We start from the raw sequence: 16,411 nt of genomic DNA, 5'->3' as shown, positions 1-16,411 counted from the left end.
CTTGTATAATCAACTGAAAATGTCGAAGTATATGTTCTGTTACTACTGTAGAGGAAATGTGAAATGCTAGTATGCACATGATTTGAATCCTCTTGCAAAGCTGTGTCTGGGGCAAGGAGAGATAACACACTCTGACTAACTTTTTTAATTTCATTACTCGGATATTTCAAATCCAGAACTGTGACTGTTCATCATGTGTTTAACTTTGTTTTTTTTTTTTGTCTTTTTAGTTTTTAACAATTATGCAGTGCACAACTTAGTGAAATCATGGTCAAATGAATAAATAGTTAAATTTATATCAATTGTCTTAAGAAGTGCAAACATGCTTAGCAGCATTGTGTGGTGGTCAGCACATTGAATGATAATGACAGCAGAAATTACACCTGTGACCCAACTGTGTGTGTAGCACAAGGAGTAAAGACGTTAAGGTACACAAAAGAGAAGACAGGTAACCCATGGTTTGAGTTTCACACTAATAGTTTACTGAGAAACAATTTATAATAGTTTTTGCCTGTCATTTACACATTGCTTACCTGTATGCAAACAGTGTTCACTGCTGAAGATAAAAAAAAAAAATTCAAAATGTAATTGTTACAAAGAAACATATACTTTTTGTGATTTGCCTTCCTTCACACAAACAGGTTAAGCTGTGTTTTGGGGCCATCTGCACTCTGTTCAGTACTGAATGAAAAAAATGTGCCTACTGCCTAGCATTCCCTGTGGCACCAGGTGTAAGTTCATGGCCAGACCACTGGTGAGCCAGGATTGTAATCCAGCACACTCCACTTTTTTATTCACTATGCATAACAATAACTATGTATACCAAGTTGATTGAGCATGCACATTGTATTGTATTTATTATATTTGCAACTGGTTTAGAATGACAATTATGGTTCTCTATTTAAAAATGTATTTTCTGATCTGGGATGGACTTCATTGTTTATTGATAGTCATCTACATACCTCTCATAACTCAAATATAGTTGTAAAACAGAATTTATTTTGTGGTCTGAACCAGAACTCAAAAATCTAATTTGAAAGTAATACAAGTATATGCATTTCAAGTATATTGTTACACATTACTCCTGCAACACACCTAAGAATTCATAAAACAGGACCTTGTCATGTCACACACATACATGTTTAATTAAAGTATAGCACTACTCACTGTTTAAGGTGTATATTTTAATGACCATGGTTGTCAAACATCTCCTCTGTGGCAATGAGGAAAAACACTGATGTGGAAATATATGTATTCTCTATTTTACATAGTTTTGAACCCCACATTGTAGAAATTACTTTTATCAGTGTGTAAAGCCCCACAAAATATGTGCCATGTCATAAAACTGATCCCCCCTAAATTAAGGTCTTAAAAGCAAGTCATTTTACATATCAGTGTTGACCATTTGACAAACTGTTGTCAGGTCTATCAGCATACATGCCATAAATTAATACCAAATGCTGCATTATTTTTCCTGTTTCATAAACTGCCTTCCTCTTTCTTTGGCATTGTTTTCCTATGATTCACACTGTGAAAATGTGGTTGGCATGGATGTCTGGGTTTGTGCACTAGCCATAAAACACAATATCATGAACAGGCAAGAAAACACTTTGACTGTTGTTGGAAGACCTGTGCAGACATGGCAGGACCTGGGAAGGATGGTGCCCAATTCAGGACTCAAATGTGGGGCATGCAAGAGTCAAAAGTAAAGTGCTACAGCTGTTAGCTGCTGCAGGGGGACAATACCAGGTCTCAGTATAAGGCTGAGCATGGACCAGTCTAGCCAAAGCTGTTTCCAGTGCAATTGGCATTCCACACACTGCGGAGCAATGCAGGCATCATTATACTGATCTGAAATGGTGCAAGCAGGCACAAGTTGACCGTTGACTGAATGAGTTAAGGATGGATAGCATCCCACAGCTGTGTAAGTATACAGATAAAGTAATGCTAACTGATATGGAAAACTATAGATAGCCAAGACTGGTATGCATAAAGCTTTCATGTCTTTTTTCTCTCTTTCTTTATTTTGCAGCTGCTCAGGAAATTTCAGTGAACAGGGAGACACATGCTGAAAGATTAGAAAGACTCAGAGAGGGAAGGGGTAGGTATGCATCACCAAATGGACATGATTGCATTAAAATTATTGCTATTCCATACATTACTAGCAGCTTAAGTATGCAGATCTTAACTGTAAAAACAAGCATGCTTGCTTTCTTCTGTAGCTCTAAATAATTGTATTAGGCAAGTGTAATAGTGTATTCATATTTGGTGGGTGCAATTCCCACAAGTAGTAAATACATTCACATTACAAAAATATCATTATTTTAATTTTAATTCCATCAAAATTGGCTTTAATGCCATGTTGTTAAATTAATCTGTATTATCTTTAAAGGCACATATTTAATATATGCATGTAGCAAGAATTACTTGTTACAATTCACAATGCTATTTTGGATTTTGAAAGTTGTATAGCTAATATAATACTAAAAGTATATTTAATTGTAATAAAGAATTTATGCGACATGTAATGGTTCTAATCATCTGTTTTCTTTTTTTCCTCTCCCCGCACCTTATCTCGCCTTTTTATTTTTTTATATATGTGAAGACACCATTCTGGTATCATACTTAACTGCCAACAGACAAAATAATTTTCAGCACATGGAGGTAGGCCAGCCGCTGTGGCTAAGCCTGCCAATCCTCTACTAGCTGCTGCCTGCCAACCCTCTTCCAGCTGCTGCACCAATACCCATCACATCTGGGACACAATGTGGAAGTACTGCCTCCACAGCCCCTATAATGCCTCGCCCATCAACAGCAGGTAGCATTGGCCTGGTAGCTGGTGCATTGATATCCTCGGGTAGTATTGGTGGCAATGGGGATTACATCACCCAACTGGTGCTACCAGGCAGGGTATGAGAAGTACAAGAAACTAGCATTGAAGTATGCCTCAGCCATTTGGAAAAGTTGCTCCTCAGAGTTCATAAAATACCCCCATATCAAGCAATCAAAGAGGAAGTCAAGGAAAGGGACAGTGATGGCAGCTCTGAGGGTAAGGCATAGATTCCTACTTTTCCATGGTTGACTGCCATGTACCTCTGATGTCCTCTATCTATCTCCAGTCATAGTGCCCCCAACCTTTTGTGTCAACACTATCTGTGTGTGTGTTGTTTGCCCTGTTAGTCTGCACCTGTGTCTTCACCTACCCTACCCTACATGCCTGACCCTGACATTCCTATGTACATTCCCCAACAATCCTCTCTTCTTGAAATCCAAAAAAAAAAGGGGGGGGCACCTGTCCAACAAAAAAATGTTGCCCCATGCATGATCTAATTGGCTATAACACGATTGCTTTGTTGTCACCCATTTGTGTTGTGGTGACAGTCCAAATTCATCCAATTTTGTATGCATAGTCACATTACATTGTTAAAGAAGTGGATAGCTGTGGTTCATTTCAAATTCCCTCCTGCAAATTCCTTAATTGCTTCCTCTGTGTTCTTCCTCCTGCTTGTCCCCCATTTCACCACTTCCCTATCCACTTCATTTTCATACTTTTAATATGTTCAAAAAATAAAATCACAAACTATACACATGGCCAGAAATGGCTCCCAATAAAGCCTTCATTTTGTCCTCTGCATTTGCTTGTAGTTTGGCATTGCACACAAATGCTGAGTGGCAGTGAATGGCTTTTGATGTCCTATGGCAAAACCTGGTGAATTTTTGCCATCAGATGCACTGTTCTGGTTACCTCTGAGCAATGCTGCTTAAGGTCACTGCTCTAAAGGAACTCACTGTTAAAGTAGAGTAAAGACAAACTTTGAAACATTTACTCTGACAGGTCGACTACTAAATGTAACAAAATGCAAATGACTCTGTGGACTGTTGACATAAATCACCAGTCTTGTGAATGTAGTAACAGAGATAAAACAACTGGAATTGTGATGTTTAGAAAAGAGAGGGAGCAAACTACACAGGAAAATGAGAATTGTGGGAACAATATATGCAGAGCAGGACTGAGGTTTAAGAGGTAGGATTTGAATGAGCCATATAATGCTTAACTGACAATGACTGGATAGACAAAAGTGATGTGCAATGTTTTCAACTACAGTTGTTTCAGTGTTGTCTATGATATATGCTGTTTCCAACTAAAGCAGTGTCACATTGCTTGTTTTTCATGTGTATAAATGTAAGATTGCCTATGTCATGTACGAAAATTTCATAAAGATTTTTGTTGGGGAAAAAAAAAAGCTGTAATGATTTGATTCCAAATGCTTCTTTCAACATTTCTTTGTGTGATGATATATGGGTATTATTATTTAATCACCCACATTTTAAAATTTGCAGAAGTTATGATTTTTCAATGATATATATTGATTACTATCCAAAAATGAGTATGATATATGATATGATATATTTATCTAACCTTGTTCTGCTTGTTATAAGCCTGTTACCTCTCTCTTAAGCCTTCTCTACTTCTGTGTCACTCACCTCATGCTACCCAGTATGTAATGTTAATAATGACAAGAGAACAAAAACATGACCATTAATGTACCACTAAAAAACACTGCTATGTGTATGTTCATCTCTCCTTGTATCCATTCCATCTCTCCAACTGCTCTGTATGTATGTGTATCTATCAGGTTGTTGTATGGTGTCTGCACACTGACTTGACTGTGCTGATGGATAATACCAACATGTTACCTTAATTCAATAGTTTATCATCATGTACTATGGAATGTTTTAAAATCTTCTGTAGGATTCTGTTTGTAACATGTTCAGGTGATGATGGAAAAAAATCTTCATCTAATGCGATGTACAAACTGTCCTTACTGTGACAAAGCATACTGCACACACTTTTCAGGATATATGGTCATACACAAATAGTTAACATGTCTGTTAAGTTAGAAATAATCATTTAAAAACATGTATCACCCCTTGTCATTTCTACAAAGCTGTACACACAATTAAAATGTGTTTTGCAGTAAGGCCTGCAAAGCAGCTAATAGTTGTACAACGATATAGAGATAGGCATTAATGACAAAAAATTGTAGAAGATATACTTTCCTGTAGTCATTGTCACATTTGCAGTAATGATCACATTTACTTAGGTAATGCCATCCTAACACCATCTGTAAAAAAAAAATTGAATGAGCTGGATTTGAAACTTGTGTTATCTGGGCCCTGAGCATAAGCTTACTGCTGTTACATCTGTTGCTAAAGGTAAAGCTAGGCCGCAGGTGTATTTTTTACAGTCAGTACTGTCTAGATTGCTGACAGACGTGCACCACTTCTTCTACTGTTTGCACAAAAGAAGGTGAAGGAATAGAAATATTACTACTTCACATTAAAGCAGAGGACTGCTTTTGCTCATTGTTAAACTCCATGCACATGGGGAAGACAATAGCAACAGTTCTTAATGTCATAAAAAAGTTATGACACAAGATTTCCAATATAAACTACTGTATGAACAGCATACTATGTATCAGCTATTTCTCCAATAGCATATGTTCATTACTATTTCTCAAGTTCAAGTTGTATTGATGATTTGTGATTCTTGCATGTGCACTTTGCCATAATTCGCTCAAATTAGCTTCTCAGCAATGCACTATGTAGAGAGATGTTTTGCATGTCTTACTGTGGTTATTACCCAGCTATCTTCCATCCCATTAAAAATCATTGTTAAAGACAACAGAAGGGAAGGGACTTGTTATTGACTGAAGACATAGTTAACTCAGAGTCATGTGCCCTGCAGCAATGCAGTTGCAAATGATATCTCAGTAACGGGTCTAATGTCAACTAAACTACAGAAATAAAGAGCACAAGTGCATTGTTACATTTGTCAGAATATGAACACACAGACATCACCACTTGTATTCCTGCTGGTTTCAAAGTGTGTGCATGTTCATATAGGTTAACAAGACAACTTAAAGAATTTTGGAACATTGCAAGCACAAAAGCATGTCTGAAGTCCAGACTTTGCATATGTCTCATAACAGTATATGTTACTTGTAACATTATGATGATGATGTCATCCTCTATAAAGACCACAATGACACTGAAAAAAACATACTTCTGTGATGGCCAAATGTTAAGTACTGCGTTGTGTAACACAACTAACTAGTTAGGGGTTCAAATTGCACAGCAGTCAACTTTTGCGTGTGTGTGTGTGTGTGTGTGTGTGTGTGTGTGTGTGTGTGTGTGTGTGTGTAGTCAGAAAAGGATGAGTCTATGTCCTAATTTCATCACTGAAGTCTCATTGAGAACAACGTTTTACAGTCATACATGACTACACAGCAATTTCATACCACCCTCACAACATCTTCTTCCCAACATACACTGATGATGTCACCTGCTATAAAGTGTTCTTTGACAATATGAAAATCAGACTTGTGCCATGGTGCTAGCATTAAGTACTGTGTTTTCCTGCTTGTGTAACTAGGTAGGAAGGGCTTTTAATCTCATTGCAGTCACCTTGTATGTGAGTGTGTGCATTCAGACCATTCTAGAGCAGCATGTGAGACACTCCTACTAACATCTCCATCTCCTCACCAGATACTGATTATGTCATCTGCTATAAAGTGTTCCCTGACAATATGAAAATCGGACTTGTGCTGTGGCATTAGCATTAAGTACTGTTTTTCTGTAGCTAGTGTAGATAACAAAGTAGAGGTTGCAATCTCACTGTAGTCAGAGAGTGTGTGTGTGCGTGTGCGTGTGCGTGTGTGTGTGTGTGTGTGTGTGTGTGTGTGTGTGTGTGTGTGTGTGTGTGTGTGTGTGTGTGTGTGTGTGTGTGTGTGTGTATGTGTGTTTGTCCAACTATCAGTCTGGAGACAATTTCACAGTAGCATGGTAGATTACAGCTATGTCATGCACTCCTGCCCACATCTTATTCTCAACATACAATGATGATGTGATCTCTTCTAGAGTGCAGTCTGACAATATTATGCTCAGATGTCTGTGTTGGGATGAGCATTAACTACTGTGTTCTCTACCTTGTTTAGCTAGATAGTTTCTGGTTCTAATTTCATAGCAGACAACTTGAGTGTGGAGAAGATTTTACCTCAAGATGCAACTCCACATCAATGCCACACAGTCCTCCCAACATCTTCTCAGCATCCAGTGATGATGTCATCCTCTATAAAGTGCACTGTAAAAATGTAAATTCAGACATCTGTGGTGGTTCTACTGTTGCATTTTGTGGGATCTAATTTGTATACATTCACACGCCTAACTAATGTTCAAATCTGACCTCATTCTACTGCTATGTGTGTGGTTGGTGGCATATTGCAGCCAGTATATGATCTTTTGAATCTCTTTACATTTAAATCCCACTCAGGAGAACCTTTAACATAGCCCCACGCATCTAACAACAGCCCCTTTTCCCCTCTGCCAACATAACATCCTTTCTGCAGAACACTCGTGAAAGTCATCATCTCAAAGATGTATATACACATTGTGAATCAGAATACTTCCATGACCCTGTGCAAGCCATCTGCAGACCACTGGATGTGTGATTGCTAATTCTGTCATGGGATGGTGTACATGTCACATATGGACAGAGGCAGTATGTAATAAAATCAAATGCATGCACACATATGCACTTACCCATACTATCTTCCAACATATACACATACTGATTTTTGTTTATTGACTAGAATAATGAGAATGATTTTATGTGATGTTGGCTGTTAGCCTAGTGATGTCCTATGTCACTATGAAGATTGCACACGTCAATGTTGTCATCCACATGTGCTGTGTTGAGGTGGGGATGTACGGTAGCCCTACAACAGTGTATTCCAATCTGAAATTTGAGGTAATATATTGCTGTCTGCTACTGACATTTGATTAAATGTTCCATCCATAAAAGCTGTAGTGATATGCCTCCTAAGGACTGTTGCCATGGGATGATGCTATGTATATTCTTGGCTTACTAAGGCATGTGTTCTTGTAGTGAAGTATATTAACATTCTACACATTTCTCATTCACCTATCACAGTGACACTGGCAGTATGGCACACGTGTGCATGAGTATAATTACCATCATGAAATGCTATGCGACATAAAGAAACATTATTGCATCACAAATTAAATGGGTATATGTGCCTTGTTTCATCCACATATTGTATTGCTGGTATATACACAAACCTATAACCATTTCAGATTCACTTTCTACTTTGGGGGATTCATTGTATGCACAAGTATGTCACTGTTCACAAACATTATTCAGGTATTGCCCAACAGCATTGTGTGACTGTCAGCTTTTGTGTCACTAACTGCTCTACATGAACCATGTGGCCATATATGGTGTCAGAGCCCTCACACACACCTTTCCAATAGTAAACATATAGGCATATGATGTGCAAGTAATGTAATAATGTGAAATAGGCAGAGTTGTACAATCGTATTAATAGTTCCACTGTGTGTCATGTGATGCATACCTAAGGTTGTATTTGTAAGTGTTGTCACAAATCTTTTATTTTAAGTAAGTACAACATTTTAAGGAGAATACAAAGCTATGTGCACAGATGGTTGTGGATGGCACCAACAATATTCATCTGGAGGCAATAGACACCTGCTAGCTGACAGATTTAAATCAAACTTCAACGTGCTGTTTCCATTGGATGTCACCAAAGTATATATGCAAACATTACTCAGCATATTTTCTCAAGAGACCAGATCATCTGTGCACTCTCTAAGGTTAAAATATGGCATCAATTAACCCTGACAACAGCCCAGGTTGCCATATCAATAAATTAAAACATGACCTATCAGACCCTGTTGGATCCTTACCACAGACTCCAGATAAGCTATTTCCTGGCAGAATGGTGGACAGCAACAGTCATCTCTCTGAACAAGGGGGGGACCATCACCTGCACAGGGAATTATAGATATATAAGCCTGACTATCCTCATATGTAAGCCAATGAAAAGAATTATCATAGACCTTACCAACAAGAGCATAGGTAATCTCCTGATTGTGTAACCAACCCCTGATTCGTTAAGGCTAAATCATGTCTGTTAAATCTGGTTGACTTATTTGAGAAGGTCACAAAGGCCATGGATGAGGGAAAGAATGTGCAACCCACCTAACTTGACCTGGCCAAAGCATTTGACACAATTCCACACTCAGGTTTTACAGAGAAACTGTCTCAACTGGCCATAAACCCCTATACCACCAAGTGTGTAACCCAATGGATCACCAACAGGACAGATACCATCAAAATGTCAGTGACTAGGTCAATACTAAAAGATTTTGAACTTTTCCCTTCCCTATTTACTATTTAATTCACAGAAGTCAAGACAAATGTAGACAGTCTTTGTTCAACCAACTTTTTGGATGATTGCAAATTGTTGTTAATCCTTTAATCCAGTAAAGGTATTGATATACTGCTGAAAGCATTAATGCATATAAATGATTGGTGCCAGAGCCATGGAGACACTAAATATCCAATAAAGCATAATTATTCATTTTTGTAAAGCAAATGCCCAAACTAATTAGAATATAGACAGCACAATGCAATGAGTACACCCAGTAGCAAATGATCTGAGTAGTCGGGTAGATGGTAATTGGAAATTCGACTACCATGTGTCCACAGTGGTAACAAATCTCTTCTATGTGGCACAATTCATAATTATGGGCATGTCATCCAGATCAAACAACATTATAATTCCATTGTACTCTGCCCTCATCAGAACAGTAATTGAGAACAATGCACACTTTTGCATGTAACTCACCACACATCTGCAATGGCTGAAGCAATACCAGAAATTTTGCACAAGGAAGATACACAGTGTAAAAGGCTAGTTCCACGTGGAAAGATTGAGACCCATATTACTGTATTCTGTTCTCTATAGACTACAAGGGACTGGCCTATATGGCAGTCTACATTATAGCCCAGATGGAAAAGTTACGCATTGGTAAAGCAAACTTCATGAGGATCACTCATTCCAAGTATGTTAACCTAGCATCTGACATAATAAAATCATGTTTGAGAGAGATAAACTTCTCTCATACACTACCCCTTCTTTGGAACAAGCTTCCCATTCACATAAAGCAAAGTTTTTTCTTGACCCTATTCATCAATGGATGCATAATGGTAATTGTGATCTTGATGTTGCACCAGTTGTATCCCAGGTGCAGCTATAGTGCACCTGTACAGCATCACGAACATAATAGTACATCACTTCAGTATTACAATTTGATAGTTTGCTTGAGCATATATGCATGCATGTAAGGATTATATGCCAGTATAGCATATGTTAGGTGGTCAGGCCAGTATAGCATATGTCAGGTGGTCAGTCATCATGTGGCAAATTTCTTGAGGTTTGACATGTGATCCATGCATTGTTCGGTATGTGACCAATATCACAATAATAGCTTGCTTGCTCATTGATGCTTGACTTTGCACTGCTGTACTTTCTATGCACATGTGCATAGCTGATGTATTGCCATCAGTTTCACATACTGCTTTATAATTAGGTTCATAGGTTCATAGGTAGGTACTAGGCTATCGGCCCAAGGACCTATGTAAGCCTAGACAACAAGGTTCCCTGGCTTTTGCCTCCCAAGGATGCTATTTACATGTGCCTCTGTTGATCAGGGCCACAGAAGTGATTCCTGGGCTGAATTCCCTATTACCCATCCACTCATCAATATTTTTCTTGAAGAGTGCTAGGGAGGAACTCTGCTTGACATAGACAGGTAGCTTGTTCCAGAGTATGAGAAGTCTCTGGGACAGGAATGTATCTCTCCAGCATGTTCTGTTAATTGTGGTGATGATCTTTAGGTGTCTAGAGCATGTGGCTCTGAAGGATCGAGATTTCTTTAGGTATAGCATGTCCAACAGCTCTAAGTTTGACATAGCTTTGTGTGTTAGGCAGAGATCACCTCAGAGTAGGTGATATGGTATGGAGTAAAGTTGGAGTTTTTTGAGGCGGTCAGTGTAGGGTGTCTGCTTGAGTCCTGTAATCCTCTTTGTGAGGTAGTTTTGTGGTCTTTCCAGCTGTTGCAGATGTCTTGTGAGGTACATTCCAAAACGGGCATTGTACTCTATAATGAGTCTGATGGCAGCCAAGTAGAAGTGGACAATGACCTCTTTTTTCCTGGATGAGAACCCTTTCATGATGAGGTGTACCATGTATAAGGATTTCCTGACTACTGTGGCAATGTGATTATCAAAGGAGAGGCTACTGTCCACTTGAGTCCCAAAGTCTCTTATCACACCTTTAGCATTAAATGGACTGCTGCCTATGTGGTAGTTCATGGGAACAGAGTTTTTACCAAAGGGGATTACAATGCACTTTTTGGTATTGAGTTGAGGCCATGGCTCTGACACCAGGCATCAGTCTCAGTGAGGCCCTTTTGTAGGATGTCCACGTCATTTGGGGAGTCAGATATGGCACTCAATTTGCAGTCATCTGTGAACTTCATCAGAGAGAGGCCCTCTGTGTTAGCCCATACTTCAGAGAAGTAGATCCCAAACAGGAGAGGACACAAGACTGAACCCTGTAGCACTCCACTTGTCACACATTTGAAGTCAGATTTGAAGCCTGCAATTTTTACAGTGTGGGTTCTGTCAGTGAGGCAGTTGGCAACCCATTTTGTGATGTATGGATTTATACCCGATTTGGTGAGTTTGTCTATGATGCCAGAATGGGAGATGATGTCAAAAGCCTTGGCGAGGTTAATATAGGCTGTGTGAACTGCCTTACAGTCATCCATGGCTTTGGTGACTGTTTCAAAGAAGTCAATCAGGTTCAGGAGACATAATCTGCCCTTCACAAACCTAAACTGGGTGGGGTCCAGTGTTTGGATGTTACCAATATCTTTATTTATGGCTTCCATGATGGTATGTTCCATGGCCTTGCAAACCAGACTCATCAGGGTAATAGGATAATAGTTCCCAGGGTCCATGGTGGCTCCCCCTTAGTGGAATGGTACAAGTGTTGCTGTGCACCATTCAGTGGGTACAAAACCTGTCATGAGGTTATGATTGAACATGGTGCTTAGGAGGTGGGCTAGTTCATTCTGAAGTTTGTGTAGAATGCAGCCAGGGATATTGTCCGGTCCCATAGATGCTGTGTTCTTGGCTTTGGATAGTGCAATTTTCACCTGTTCAGTTCTGATTGCAGGGGCACTGCATTCTTCCGGTATGGATATGTGCCCTTTAGGGTGTGAGGGTGGGTAAGGTTAGCACTGAACCTATCAGCCAGTATGTTGGTGAAATCAGTTGGTTCTGTGATTTTTGTGCCATTGTACTGTAACTCAGAGCAGATTTGGGTGTTGCCATTGAGATTCTTGACATAGTTATAGAATGCTTTGTGTTTGTCCTTTGAGTCAGTGGCAAAATTGTTTTCACAGCTCACTTTGGAGGATTTTATGAGGGATCTCAGCTTCTTGTTGAGGCTGACCAGGGAGCGCCTCCACTTGTGGGATTTTACTTTCTTTTGCAACAGTTTCTTCCTTCTGTTGTAGAGTTTGTTTATAGCAGGGGACCACCAGATTGGCTTCCTTTTTTTAGAGGACTGCATCTTGGTTCTACTAGGGATAGCATGGTCCATGCATCTGTGGTGCTTATACAGTGCATTTGTATAAGATTTGGCAGTGGTGACTGCATTGTCCATCTGCATGAGTTCCGGGAAGTTGGCCACTTCTGTCTTAAGAAGCACAAAGTTGGCTTTGGAGACATTTTTTATAGTGGTTTCCTTATTGGGGGTGGGGGCGGGATGTGGATATCTACAGTGATTAGTTTATGGTCGGATCAGACCAACAAGGAGTTGACTTCAGGTGTGGAGCACCGGTTACCCATGTTGGTAAATACTAGATCTAGGATATTATTGCCTCTGGTAAGGGTGTGGATAAGTTGATTCAGGGCATTGGAGTTTATGAATTCTAGGAAGCGTTGAGGAATGGAGTTGGTACAAGAGTAGTTTTCCCAGTTAATGGTGTGGTCGTTGAAATCGCCCATTATTAGGGTGTTAGGTTTGACCCTGATATTCTCTATTATTTCAAGAAAAGAGGAGTGGGAATCCTGGGGCATGGTGGGATATCAGTAGCAAGCTACAATATGGATTGCACTTTGGTACAGAGTTAGTTGCACTTGGATAATTTTGGATGCATTATCTTGGGCAAGTAGCCTGGAGGTGTGGTTATTCTTAATGAATATGGACACATCTTTGCCCTTGGTGTCCCGGTCCTAGTTTGATGGCCGAAAGGTATGGTATGAGTTATATCCTGGTAATGCATGGGTGCTCTCTGGAACCTTGAACCAGGTTTCATTCACTGCACAGATATCAATATTCTCCATTTTAAGGAGTGCCTTGAGTGAGTGCATTTTGAGGTTTATACTTGTTGCGTTGAGTAGCATTACCCTCAGTTTTTGCTTGCCTGTATCAGTTACAGTGGTAGTTTTGCTTTTTGAACCTTGCCTAAAAAAGGCACTATAGGGGCAGCAAAAGCCTTTGGCAGTATCCACAATCCCAGGGGTGACAGGTGTAGGCCATCTCTGGTGAAGCATTGTGGCTTGTCAACCACGTTGTGCCAGGCAGACAAATATTGGATCCCCTTAGAATGACACCAGAAGCTTAGCCAATTGTTGAAGTCAGTCATTTTCTCCTTGTACTGCGGTATCATTCTGTGTGAAGGTAGGATACTACTCAGCGCTAGGGTCATACCTGCCTGGATTACAAGATCAGAGTGTTCTTTCATGTCTCTTTTCATTTAGTCCAGGGAGGCACATCTCAGGTCATTTACACCAACATGGACATAGACTGAGTCATATTTGTACTTATTGTGGAGTGACGTGAGTGCATGGGTTATGTGGTGAATCCTGACACCTGACAGGCGGCTAACAGTAACCTTCTCCTTGTCTATTCTGGTGAGTGAAACATCAGTGTGCCTGACTATAGAGTCACCTGTGACCAATTTGTTAGGTACGTTGTTTTGCATTATGGGCTGTGGTTGAGTGGCACACTGAGTCTGTGTGTTATGTGTCTTTTGGGTTGTGATGAGTGCTGGAGATTGCTTGTGTTTCTGCTTTGGAGAACTCTGTTACTTGGGTAGATTCTTAGTGAGAGCCTCCGAGAATGTTCTTGTGTATCTATGTGTGGGTCCTTGTGGTGTAGGTGTAATGGCACTCTGTGGTGAGTGTGGTATGGAGCTAGTATTTCCCTTCTCCTCCTGACTGACAAGTTCAGTCTTGGGTTGAGAGAGCTTTGCCTCCAGTTTGGCTAGATAAATGCATCTCTTACAGGTTGTAGTGTTGTGTGGTAGAAGGAGAGAGGGATGTCAGTGTACATGAAGCAATTGCTACATTGCCCCAAGATGCCCAGATTCATCAGGTAGACAGGAGCAAACACCGGTAGCTGTACCTTGGACATGTCTGGGTAATCACTTTTTCAACTAGACAGTGAGGGTAGTAAAAACTCGGGCTGTTTCCTCAAAGTAACTTGAGGAAGATAAGTAAAAAAAATTGTTAGTCACTAGGTAATGACAAAGGTTGAGTGCTTCAGTAATTTGTAGCTTATTTAGTGCTTTCAACAGTTCTGAACCACTGCTAAGGATGAAAAAGGACATCCAAGTGCTACAATTAAGAAACTGGCAAGTTCTAACAGAAAATCTGAAGAGCAGTCTTTATGGCGCCAGGAATAGTTTAACCTTAGCTAAGCGGTGCTGCGTGATGCTCATGCAAGCCCAGGAAAACATGAGTTTTTAACTCAGAAACTTGAAAGGGATAGGAATTAGCCCAAAAGGGCCAATAAGGTAAATTTCAGAGCTTGAGACCACTCATCTTGTGGCAGATAGGCTGCACTAATGCTTACTACTCTCACTGATAAGCAGAAAGACCTCCCACTGGTGCAGCAAGGTCTGGACCACTCAGAAAAACAAACTAAAGTCCTGAAACCAGCAGATCTGGGATCCGGACTATTCTAGTACAGGAAAGGGTGGAAAATGAGCAGTACAGCTAGTATTTTTTGCATTTTTTTTTAAATTAGGCAGAAAAAAGCAACTTAAAACAGTAGTAATACACAGAAAAGGATGTCATATTTGAGTATGATGCCTACAGTAATAAATTCAGTTTAAACTTTAAGTTTTAAACAGGTAAAAAAAGTGCACACACAGTAAAAATGAATTAACAGTACAATGCAGCAGAAATACAGGAAACAACAGTAAAAATGGCTTTTTTAAAGTGTGATTATCTTAAAACCATTTATAAAAAGACAAAAAGGTATGTAGATCAGCAAAAATGTCTCTCCTTCTCATTTTTGGTGCTGTAATAGTCTGCAGAATGCCCAAACAGGATCCACCCAGCTAAAATAAGTGCAGACCCATGCAGACTTGGGTTTTTAACTCAGAGACTTGAAAGGGATAGCAATTAGCCCAAAACGGATAATAAGGTAAATTTCAGAGCTGGAGACCACTCATCTTGAGGCAGATAGGCTCCTCTAATGCTTACCATTCTCACTGATAAGCAGAAAGACCTCCCACTGGCACAACAATGTCTGGACCACTCAGAAACACAAACTAAAGTCCTGAAACCAGCAGATATGGGATCCGGACTATTCTAGTATAGTAAAGGGTGGGACACAAGCAGTACAGCTAGTATTTTTTTGTATTTTTTGTTTTTGTTTTTGCAATTAGGCAGAAAAAAGCAAAAACAGTAGCAATGCACAGAAAAGGCTGTTACACTTGAGTGTGATGCCTATAGTAATAAATTCAGTTTAAATTTTAAGTTTTAAACAGGTAAAACAAGTGCACACACAGTTCATTAAAGCACACGGGTTCTTTATTCGCACATCAATTGCAGATGATTTGGACAACATCCATTGTTGTTACATGTGGCAGATGCATGCAGTACACAGCTGTATGTCGAGAATGCTCTCATAATAGTGTGTTGTCTATAAGTATCATTATTCTTATGGCCGAAAACTTTGTCAACCATGGATGCTTTAGTCAAATGTATTACATTTGACACAGTAAGCTTGCACACATCTTTTTGCCCATACAGAACTATTATTTGTTATGCATAACTAGTAGGAATTGGCAGTACAGACTTCCTGTTAAGGTGTTGTAAAAGATGCATGTGTGGTACATCTTTCTCTGTTGAACCCATTAAATATAGACATCACTGACAGCATTGCTGGCATGGGTTTGATTCTTGCACATGTGGCTTGTGATGTATATCTCATGCAAATCTTTGAAATGGCCAGGATTGTCCCTAAATTCAACTCCAGGTTTAACACTGTCCCACATAACCCCACCAAAGACATTTATTTTTGGAAAAGGGGTGGTAAATTCCCCTTATAGAATACTGGCAATCATTAAAGCTGTACATGTATGTTCCTTTAGAACATGTATAACAACTTAAAATCACATAGTCTCTCAATGTCACAGATTAATACTGTTAATATTTTTG

The sequence above is a fragment of the Protopterus annectens genome, chromosome 2.part1, assembly GCF_019279795.1.
Source record: "Protopterus annectens isolate FY-2018-M chromosome 2.part1, PAN1.0, whole genome shotgun sequence".
Classification (NCBI taxonomy): domain Eukaryota; kingdom Metazoa; phylum Chordata; order Ceratodontiformes; family Protopteridae; genus Protopterus; species Protopterus annectens.
Note: the sequence above shows the minus strand (reverse complement) of the source record.